Raw genomic sequence first — 12,351 nt, forward strand, 5'->3', positions numbered from 1 at the left:
CCTGTGGTGATGTCATATACTGTATGAAAGGTTGTGACAGTCTCTTCACAGTTAACGTGATTCCTTATTCTGATTTTCCATATCCTTATGTTAGTTAACATAGAATGTGTTTTTAAAATGTATAAGTCTGACGTAATCTGTTGTCAAGTAAATGTCATCTACAGGAGTTTGGTTTTTAAAATGATTTGTATTCATTTGTGTTATTAATATCGATATTTGCCAAATGTATTTATTTCTTTTTTTTCTCCATAAAACACTGTCACTTAATTCAAAGTTATTTTATGATTCAAACACTCTGTACTACTTATAAAGTTTAACATTTATATGACAAATATTTGACTTTAAGGTTGATGCCATTAAGGATTTATATAACTTTATGCTAAGAAGACCACTGTGATTCTGGGTGGCATTTAAACACTGAATTAAGGCACAGTATAAGAAACTAAAATAGACAAATATTCTAGCTGATGATCATAAGTGTAATTAATTCAGCTGTTTTGTATCTGTGTTTTTAAGGTTTAGAGAGGTTATTTGGTCTCTCTCCCCCGACAGGATTGAAATTGTGTCACATTGTATGAGAACTGTGTTGTATTTAGATAGATGTGCATAAGGTCTTGCGCCATTAAGAACAAAAAATGCCTATTGCCTGTTCAGTTGGTCTTGTTCTTTTTTATATCATTTTGACAGAACAATTTTAAGCTAATAATGTGCCCACATTGAATGTTCTTTCACTGCTAATTTATAAGTAGGGTTTTCAGCGTTTAAAAAAAAAAAAAAAATAATCAGCAGGTACTTATCGGCACTTATTTCCAGGACAATGAAAAAGGTAAAAATTGGTTAAAACAACCCTCCTACCCATGTGCCACAATAGAAACTGGTAAAAATCAGTATACATAAACAACTTAAACAGTAAATGTAATATTAACATCAAAACAAAACATGTTATATTCCCAACTTGTGACACTAGTAGAAGGCATTTACTTGCTTAAAACCAAAGCCAGGCCAAATGAAGGAATTGTGGAAAACAAATTTTGTCACAGATTGCCTTGGTGGGTGATGTCACACCATGGAGGAGACAGACACAGACAGCACCGAGGCATGAATGAATGCGCTGGTGGGCAGATTTATTGAAAAATAAAAGGTTTAAACAAAACAGAAACACTTTATAAAACAAAAGGCACGTTGGCCAAAATCGACAGACAAAACAAAACACTGTGTAAACAAGTACCGTGCTGGTCCAGATCCAGCACAAGTAGCAATTGCTTATATTCTCTAATTTAGTTCTTACTTTTAACGTTCCTCCTCTGAACACACTCCCCGTTCAGCCAAAGCTGCTTGTTTTTAAATTGTGGCCGAGGGATTAGCTGGCTATCAATTACCTAGTTTATCCCCCTACCACAATCAGCACAGGGTTTCTCATTTGCGTGGTCAACAGCCAGTTTGTCAATAATCACTCGTTGTTGACCACACATTCTCATGATTTTATCTGGATGGGACATTTTAACACCCATCCAGGCTGTAAACAATAATAACAAAACCTTGTGTTTTTACATACAAAACAGTACATTTAAATAATACACTATGTAACACAATTTTTGTTCCTGGGTAGTAAGTGTACTTTTGAGGCATAATTGCTTATGCCTCAAAAGTATAGAAAATGGCTATTATTCCCCACAAACTTTGCTTTTGTGACCAGGACAGTGATATTTTGAAATGTACCTATTTCCAATGAGAAAACGGGCGAATTTGTGTCTTTTCGTTCACATAAAGTCAGAAAAAAACAACATATGAATCCAAATTAACATGTATTTATACTAAAGTAATATAAAAATGACTACAATTATACTGTAAATCACTTTCACGAATCAGCCCCCAAATGTAGTCTCCCATCATGTTCTCGTTATACTGTCCTTGGTGGCGGCATTCAAAGTCCAGTATATCCTGGTGGAAGCGCTTGCCTTGCTCCTCTGAGTACGCTCCCATGTTCTCCTTGAATTTATCAAGATGAGCATAAAGGATATGGACTTTGAGGGACATCCTACAGCCCATTGTGTCGTAGTTCTTCACCAGAGTCTCAACCAGCTCCACATAGTTTTCGGCCTTGTGATTGACCAGGAAGCCCCGAACCACTGCGACAAAGCTGTTCCAAGCCGCTTTCGCCTTACTAGTGAGCTTCTTGGGGAATTCATTGCACTCCAGGATCTTCTTTATCTGTGGTCCGACGAAGACGCCGGCTTTGACCTTTGCCTCAGACAGCTTAGGGAAGAAGTCTTGAAGGTACTTGAAGGCTGCCGACTCCTTATCTAGAGCTCTGACAAATTGTTTCATAAGGCCCAATTTGATGTGCAGTGGTGGCATCAGCACCTTCCGGGGGTCCACTAGTGGCTGTCACTTGACGTTGTTCCTCCCCACAAAGAACTCGGTCCACTGTGGCCAGTCCCGCCTGTGGTAGTGCGCCTTGGTGTCCCTGCTGTCCCAAAGGCAAAGATAGCAGGGAAACTTGGTAAAACCGCCTTGGAGACCCATCAGGAATGCCACCATTTTGAAGTCTCCTATGACCTTGATGCAGATATGTATCCACTTAGGCAGCTGGAACTAAACTGAACTGGTGGGCTTAAGGCCCCTGTATTTATACTATTTATATTACTGGAAAGTTCTAGAAGTTACTCCGTTTACTCAGCACTGAATCTATCTGGAATGTTCTGGAAAATAGGTTCATTTCAAAATATCACTGTCCTGGTCACAAAAGCAAAGTTTATGGGGAATAATAGCCATTTTCTATACTTTTTAGGCATAAGCAATTAGGAAATAACACTTACTACCCAGGAACCAAAAAAAAATAATTGTTACACGGTGTAATAATACAACACATACAAATACAAAATAACACAAATATAAAATACGCACAGGGGCGTGGAGTACCCCGTCACACAGTGCAGTTGAAATTAACTTTGTACACTCTACTTAACAAAGAAACGTCTGCTTTGACTGTAGTAAATGCACAAATATTTTTCCAAGCTGGCAGCAGACATTGAGTCTCATTCTGGATGTTACAGAAAATGTACAGTGTGTGTGTAACAACAACAAACCAGCTATGAATGGGTGCGGGAAGCCTTCTCGCACATTCTTTCTCAGGGGTGTTGGGAAATGAAGTTCAAAATAAAAACAAGTGGAGATTCTGCTTTTATCGGTTTTATAAAATAAATGCCAGTAACATTATATTCAGCAGGTATTTATCAGCAAAAATGATTTTTTACAGAAAACTGGAACCCCTATTTAAAAGATTTTGACACCAACAAAAGTCTTAGTAGATAAGCTTGAGAAAGTTTGTGATTTACTTTATAACAATGTAAGTACTTAGAGGAAGAAAAAAAATCGGGGAGCAAACAACATCTGGTTAGGGGACTAATTAGGTCTGAAACCGAGAAATGCCTTTCTCTCTGTGCCATAAAACAGCAGTAGGTTTAACCTAGAAACGCCATTCTCTCTGTGCCATAAAACAGCAGTATGTTTAACCTAGAAATGCCTTTCTCTCTATGCCATAAAACAGAAGTACATTTAGATTGTCAGCACAGCTAAGCAGATGTTACATTTTAATATGCTGCCCCATTTCCATTGTACAGTTTTTTTCATAGATAATTTATGAATTATGAATTAAAATGACCCCTCTCACAATGTAACCATATATATATATATATAGATAGATAGATAGATAGATAGGTAGATAGATAGATAGATCTATCTATCTATCTATCGACTGTCGCTGTGTCTGTCGGGAGTGCTTGTGGTTGAAGCTGGAGGGAGCGAGTGCGACTTGTGTGAGTGAAGGTTTTTTCCCCTTTTTTCTCTTTCTTTTCAATTCTTTCTAAAGGTTTTGACATTTATTTGAGCTACTGGGTGTGTTTTTTTTAACAAAAAGCTGACTTTTGTCAGCTGATTTAGCCATTATGGTCCCAGGAAAGGGAGTTCCAAGAGGACACGATTCCTCTTTTGATAAGCTAACTAGGAAACACGGTATAAAAATCATTGATTCCATCGCGTGGAGAAATGTGTCACAGAATTGGCAAACGTTGTAGGAGGGAAGAATATAAAATCGGCTTCTTGAATTAACAAGGCAGTGGTTGTATTTTTAAGTAGTGAGGAGCTAGTGCATCTAGTTGTTCTGGAGGGGTTAGTCATTGAGGGGTTTTGGTTTCGGTCTTGCCTTTTGCTGTTCCTGCGAGAAAAGTTACAATTTCAAATGTACCGCCTTATTTAAAGAATGAGCTGCTGATTAATGAACTGAGCCACCATGACCAATGTCAGAAATCACAATGATTCCGTTGGGATGTAAATGTCAAGACCTAAGACATGTAATTTCATTTAGATGACAGTTGTATATGTTGCTAAATAGTCCAGATACTGAACTGAATATTGCCTTTAGGTTTTGTGTCGATGGCAGCGAGTATATAGTTTCTGCATCTTCTGAACAAATATTATGTTTGTGGTCGTGAAGGGCACATTGCAAAAATTGTAAAAGATCTGCTGCTGAAAATGATGTGAGTGATACGGAAGAAGGCTCAGCTGAGCTGGCCAGCCAAGAAGTGGGGCCTTCGGTGGAAAATGTGAGGGTTGAGTCTGATACAGTGGGAATTACAGAGGCTGTGGCAGAGCCTGTGGTTGCGGGCCAAGGGGGTCCGGATAGAGAACAGGTACACGGCGGAAAAGTGAGGGAGGGGACGAGCTCCAGGTCAGTGAACAGACAGGAACAGGAATTGTGATTGAAGGAGGAGGAATCAATGAAGACACAGCTTTTAAGTTCCCTAAAAGGAAACAAATAAGGATAATCCAACAATCCAGCACATCGATGTGATTTATTTTAATTTTTAATCATTACCCGAAAAAGACCTGGGTATCTGGGTATTTTTGATGGCTGGGTACCCAGTTCTGGATTTCCATTCTTTGCGTTCTTATATATATATATATATATATATATATATATATATATATATATATATATATATATATATATATATATATATACAATACTGTGTAAAAGTTTTAGGCAGGTGTGAAAAAATGCTGTAAAGTAAGAATGCTTTCAAAAATAGACATGTTAATAGATTATATTTATCAATCAACTAAATGCAAAGTGAGTGAACAGAAGAAAAATCTAAATCAAATCCACATTTGGTGTGACCACCCTTTGCCTTCAAAACAGCATCAATTCTTCTAGGTACACTTGCACAAAGTCTGGGATTTTGTAGGCATATAGTCAGGTGTATGATTAAACAATTATACCAAACAGGTGCTAATGATCATCAATTCAATATGTAGGTTGAAACACAATCATTAACTGAAACAGAAACAGCTGTGTAGGAGGAATAAAACTGGGTGAGGAACAGCCAAACTCAGCTAACAAGGTGAGGTTGCTGAAGACAGTTTACTGTCAAACGTCGTACACCATGGCAAGACTGAGCACAGCAACAAGACACAAGGTATTTATACTGCATCAGCAAGGTCTCTCCCAGGCAGAAATTTCAAGGCAGACAGGGGTTTCCAGATGTGCTGTCCAAGCTCTTTTGAAGAAGCACAAAGAAACGGGCAACGTTGAGGACCGTAGACACAGTGGTCGGCCAAGGAAACTTACTGCAGCAGATGAAAGAAACATCATGCTTACTTCCCTTCGCAATCGGAAGATGTCCAGCAGTGCCATCAGCTCAGAATTGGCAGAAAACATTGGGACCCTGGTACACCCATCTACTGTCCGGAGAAGTCTGGTCAGAAGTGGCCTTCATGGAAGACTTGCGGCCAAAAAGCCATACCTCTGACGTGGAAACAAGGCCAAGCGACTCAACTATGCACGAAAACACAGGAACTGGGGTGCAGAAAAATGGCAGCAGGTGCTCTGGACTGATGAGTCAAAATTTGAAATATTTGGCTGTAGCAGAAGGCAGTTTGTTCGCCGAAGGGCTGGAGAGCGGTACACGAATGAGTGTCTGCAGGCAACAGTGAAGCATGGTGGAGGTTCCTTGCAAGTTTGGGGCTGCATTTCTGCAAATGGAGTTGGGGGTTTGGTCAGAATTAATGGTCTCCTCAATGCTGAGAAGTACAGGCAGATACTTATCCATCATGCAATACCATCAGGTAGGCATCTGATTGGCCCCAAATTTATTCTGCAGCATGACAACGACCCCAAACATATAGCGAAAGTCATTAAGAACTATCTTCAGCGTAAAGAAGAACAAGGAGTCCTGGAAGTGATGGTATGGCCCCCACAGAGCCCTGATCTCAACATCATCGAGTCTGTCTGGGATTACATGAAGAGAGAAAAGCAACTGAGGCTGCCTAAATCCACAGAAGAACTGTGGTTAGTTCTCCAAGATGTTTGGGCCAACCTACCTGCCGAGTTCCTTCAAAAACTGTGTGCAAGTGTACCTAGAAGAATTGATGCTGTTTTGAAGGCAAAGGGTGGTCACACCAAATATTGATTTGATGTAGATTTTTCTTCTGTTCACTCACTTTGCATTTTGATAAATATAAACTATTAACATGTCTATTTTTGAAAGCATTCTTACTTTACAGCATTTTTTCACACCTGCCTAAAACTTTTGCACAGTACTGTACATATATATATATATATATATATATATATATATATATAAGAACGCAAAGAGTGTCATTAATACATTGGTGATGTAGGCCCTGAAAAGGATTAAAAAAAAAAAAAAAAAAAACTTTGATATTGTAGATTAATTATTTTGAAGTGGTCAAATTTAATAAGTTATCTGGCGTGATTCTGAAAAAAAAATAATGATGTTTGTACTTTTCTATGGCAAGTACAGGCAAGTACCCAAGATCCCACATTACAAGAATGATAATTATTTAGAACAATACATATGCCCCTTAGGTCAGCTAATTAACTTGCTGTATGTGTGATATTTTGTTCAGCCATAGTAATTACAGCCAGAAGATGGGTTTCAAATGAAACGCAACCAGTGCTATGATTTACTGGGCCAAAAAAAAAAGAACAGCAGCACAACCAAAGACAAACTTTTGAAAATAAATACATTAGCAGCTAAATCTGAATCGGTCCAAAACGTATTATTTCTTATTTTTCCAACAAAACATATTCTAACATTATTTCAAGACAGTAATCAATCAAGTAACAGTATATCCAAACATTAATAAATCAATTATGTAAGGATAATCAATTTGATTAATTCCTCAATTTAGTTAATATTGAAACATTTGTCAAAAAATGCATTAATCATAAGCATCAATTGGATTTTTAAATTAATGTTATCAAGTACAAAACAAAAGTAGTATGAAAACATTTCAGCTTGTACGATGTGGAAATGGAACAGGTTTTAGCCTTTTCACTAAATCATTTAGTTCCATATCTGTTCTAGCATCATGGCTTGACAGTGATTTGGGGATGCTGTTTGTGCATTGTGATGTTTGTTTTTTTTTCAGATAGAAAATTCCAAGCAGTAGTTATAGCATATGTAACAAACTATAACATTAATATTATTGTTAAATATATAAAAGAAATCTCACTATACGACAGTACAGACCATCGTAAATCGAGGCTACGTTTATTGTATTTTGCAAGTATTGCATGTACAGTTGTGTAATGTACCTAAAGAATACAGTGAATTAGCAGTACAGCTATGGCCAAAAGTTCTGCATCTCCCTATATAATTAAACAATTTTGCTTCATAGTCAAACAAAGCCTGCTGAATAAATGTTAACATAATGAATTACAATCATCCATACTTAATGAAAAACAGACAACAATTAAAAAATGTGACATTTCGAAGTCCAACATGAAATACTGTACTACTATTATGCTGTCTTCCAGTATACTTTTGTGATATCTTTTTGTAATTTCTTTGATTACATGTTTTTTTTAATTGTCTCAATCTAACAAAAAGCTGTACTGGCTTGTCAGGTTGTTCTGTTCGGTTTATCTCCAGATAAACAATCTCTCAGCTGTGATTTGAGTTTTGATTGACAGTCCACCAATACTATCTTGCTACGGTTTCTTTTTCTAATTGCAGTAGATTAGACAGCACCTCCTGTATTTTTTTACGTCTAGTCATTAAAGTGGTCTCAGAAAAACAAATAAATAATTGACTCAGAGCTGGGCCCCCCGAAAGGCTGGGCCCGGGTGCAGTTGCACCCCTTGCACCCCTTGCACCCCCCCACCCCCCGACAGGCCCTGAACGCAACATGTAAAACCAATCCCTAATTAGATTTATGGTTCCTGGAACATAACAGCATAGTGTTTAATTAAATACTACATTACCTGTATTTTTTTTTTTTTTTTTAAAAAGGACAAGCAATCACAATGGCCACTATGTTGAGGTACACATTATCCATGAAGACACAATTCTGACAAATGTCTTTGTGTTTTTGAGACAACTTCAATTATATTATATCTCAGTACACTGGCCGGAAATGGACTGGTCACAGTTGTGAATGCAAAGATTTTTAAGATATCGCCATGTCACATTAAATGTAAGAATGTTGTTTTAAAAGAAGTACTTCTTAATGGAAACCGCTAAATGAATTACAAAAGTGTCAGGTACTAGTTCTAGCTAAATTCAAATGTGAAGCACGCATTTTTAATCTTAATGAATCAAACTTAATTATTTTCGAACAAATTGTGTGATATTTTTTCTTTTTTTCTGTCAGATTTTCTTTAAAATTTCAGACACCTTTCAATTTCACATTTTTCTCATGTTTTATCCATTTTTATACAGCACTTCTTTAGTATCCTCATGTTTCTTTAAAATATGTATTTGCATACCAATTAAATCTTGCTTGAGCACCATTACATTAAGTGGGGGAGACAAGCCATTTTCTTGGCTAGCTGTATGTAAAATATTACAATGACTTGCTTACAAATATTTTTCATTGCTATATTTATACTTATATGAGCCTTGTATCTTATGGTTCTAGATGCAGTGACCCATACTTAGATACCATGAATCTTACAGCTGGCCATGTGCTGCCCTTTGACAGGTTAATGTCAATGTCAAAATATCCTTTCCAAAGATAGGACCATCTTCCTTGGTTAGTCTTATACAGATTGCTAAACATAAAGGGTTCAATCAAATAAACAAATGAGTAAATACATAAATTCCAAACTATTTATGACCCAAATGATTTCCGTATTCCTAAAAACTAAAGGATGTCACTGAGAAACAATAGTTCAAGTTTTAAAATGGCTTTCTGTGTGTTATTTGTAGAAGCTGTTAGGTGTTGTAGTTGCTGGTTGAGTTGTCATTTAGTTTGCTAACTGGAAATAATAAAAAACAGTGATAGTGGGTTAAGGGGTTTAAATCAGGTGTGTTGTAAGAGCCTGTCTACTGGCTGTGATGAGAGGTCATTTCAAAACTCCAGGATCTTCCCCCTGGTGCTTTGAGATATCAAGTTTACAGAATGTGCAATTATTGCAGAGTCAGCAGCTATTATAGTATGCAAAGAACTGACCAGCCTGCTACAAAGTGCCATAGAGAGAGGTCTGTATCTGTGCACTGCAGCGTACGAGCTGAAATAGAGCATATGTAATGTGTGTGTGAGAGAGAGAGAGAGAGAGAGAGAGAGAGAGAGAGAGAGAGAGGAGTAATTTTTGTTTCTTCAGCAGGATACTGAAAATCAATAGGTATATCACAGGTATTGTTTTTAAGCTGCTCTATTTAGCAGTTGCATAGTAGTTTAAGTTTGGGGGGTATGACAACCTACTTGCAAAAATACTTTGTTCACACAGTGAACTCAATTTTTGACAGATGCACTTTTGCATGAATGGTGGAAGCTGTTAAATGGTTCTAAATGTGACGAGAGCAGCTCAATAGTTAATAGCACGATGGATTTCAGCTCTTGAAGGGTCACCTACAAGAATGTTAAATGAAAGCCTCTTAAGTATGTGTAGTGTACTGCATGGCATTATTATGTTTAAAGTACTCTGTACACATAAGTAAAAAAAAAAATGTCTGCCTACAACATAAATAGGAATCAACTTGGCCAGGCAGGCTTTTGTGGGTTGTTAAATGTACTCTGTTCTATCCAGATACACTTTCAATTTTATAAAAACACTGTGACAAAAAAAAGTAAAAGTAATCTTTCTTTAAAAAAAAATAATAACATGTAAAAGAAAGTCAATGTGCTGCACAAAGTGTAAGATTTTTTACCTACTAAATACGAGGCAAGTGATGTTCATTTTTCTGTTTTAGTAAGCATTCCTTTTAGGGGAGCTTGTGATTGTCATTCCTCTGCTGCTACTTCAGTTGCTAATATCTCAAAAATCATTTCAGATACAAACTTCATATTTCAGTGTTATGGAAACATCTCTGGGCAAATCCAATGACACCCTTCACCTGTGACTTAAAGGGCTGACATGAGACCTAACTTAACAACATGTTGTATGTCCTTCTAACTTGGCTGGGGTAACTCAGTTCTTTAGATTGCATCACACTCATATAGTTTAATTGTTTTACCATGGCGTCTACATACAAGTCAAGGAAGCTTGGTGGTCCAGTGGTTAAAAAAGGGGCTTGTTACCAGGAGGTTCCCAGTTCAATCGCATGTCAATCGCTCCTGATCTTCATTGGAGTAGCATTAAAGATGTAATAGTTCATTGTACTCCTGGTGCAAATATGACTCCAGCTTATACTCTGTAATAGAGAGTGAGACAGGAATGAAATTTCAGTCCTCTCCCATCCTGTCTTGTCAAAAATGTTCCTGTCCCATCCCATCCCATGAAAGAGTAATCATTTCCAATCCTGTCCCATCCTGTCCTGTCAAAAAAAATCCTGTCCCATCCCATCCCGTGATAAACAGAGATCAACTATTATTTGGAGGTACAGATATTTTCGTATTCATGTATAAAATTAGGGTTTATAGGGTTTTGCATTAAACACTACCGGTATACTACTAGTAATTTGTTTAGTTTTTTTTTTTTTTTTTCAGAAGAAGATACAGAGCAGGCACAGGGTCTTAAGCACCATGTGCAATATAATGATGTAATATATAAATTTGGTAATATAAAAACTCTTTAGAGTTTTGCGCGATAGTTTCAGTTTCGAAATCGGTTACTAAGCAACCTGGCTCAGAGATTTTAGTATGTCAATGCCATAATAAACTGTCAGTGGAATACATTATTATGAACCATTAATTCATTAAAAAAATAAACAACAAAAAAAAAACATGGTATTGAAATAATATTTCATAAACGTTCAGGGAGTATCCATCATGTATGTATTTATTAAATCGTAGTATTACACATAACCCTTCAGCGTAGCGCCAAAGCAGTACCTCCAAAAAATAGTAGCTGCTACGGCCAAATCGTAGCCTTTGACATCTCTGCATTATGATTTGCACATCCTTAATATACATATGTATATAGAGAGAGATATGTTATGTACATGCCAGGCAGTAGCAATCCTCAGCGATCGGTTAGTTTTAGGTTATATAGTTTCTACAATTTTACAGTAATTAAGGATTTTTGGGGGTTGGTTTTTCAGTAAGTACTGTACAGATCAAATTATCTTTCTCTTCCCAACAGTTTGAACTGATTTTAAGTTTTCATTTGCTTTATTTAAAATTATCATTATTATTATTATTATTTATTATTATTATTATTATTTATTTCTTAGCAGACGCCCTTATCCAGGGCGACTTACAATCGCAAGCAAATACAAATACATTCAAGTGTTACAATACAAGTAATACAATAATATATATATATATATATATATATATATATATATATATATATTCTAAAAGACCTCAACCACTCGGGTTCGTTGCCCCTTTAAAAACCCACGACCCAGGACACTGAAATGGATTTTTAAGCGCTGGTGCGCTATTTTAATAAGCACAAACAAAACAAAACACAAAATAAACACCTAGCTCTGTACGAGCACTAACTAACACACAGGAACACCCTGACTAACACGGGACAGCTACGCTGTTTCCCCGTCCTTACAAAACACACTGGTTTGACACAGCACTTACTCTTTAACTCACGCCTGCCAGGAAGCAGAGCACACCTTTCTGCCTCCTTCTACTCAGCAGCCTCGAGCAGACTGCCTGCTCTCCTTTTAAACCCCGTACCTGGGTCTAATTCCCATAATGCCCAGGTGCGGATGATAGTTAATAATTAAACTAAACACTAAAGCAATTAACAAAACTAAATGAAACAATAAAGCAATACAATCAACCAATTAACAAAACTGATTCACTGAAAAAGCAACACAATACAAAATGGTGCATTTCTCCCATGTTTCTCTTGCAGGGAGGTTTTAACCCCCTCCCTGCTGTCTCTCACAACCCGCTATCTTACAATATATATATATATATATA

General features: G+C 36.9%; 1 pseudogene; it reads left to right on the forward strand.

Moving 5' to 3' along the window:
- The window catches only part of LOC131737408 (NBAS subunit of NRZ tethering complex-like), a 183,277-nt pseudogene that overhangs the window by 64,391 nt on the left and 106,535 nt on the right, over positions 1-12,351 (forward strand).

Source organism: Acipenser ruthenus, chromosome 6, assembly GCF_902713425.1.
Source record: "Acipenser ruthenus chromosome 6, fAciRut3.2 maternal haplotype, whole genome shotgun sequence".
In the NCBI taxonomy this organism is placed as follows: domain Eukaryota; kingdom Metazoa; phylum Chordata; class Actinopteri; order Acipenseriformes; family Acipenseridae; genus Acipenser; species Acipenser ruthenus.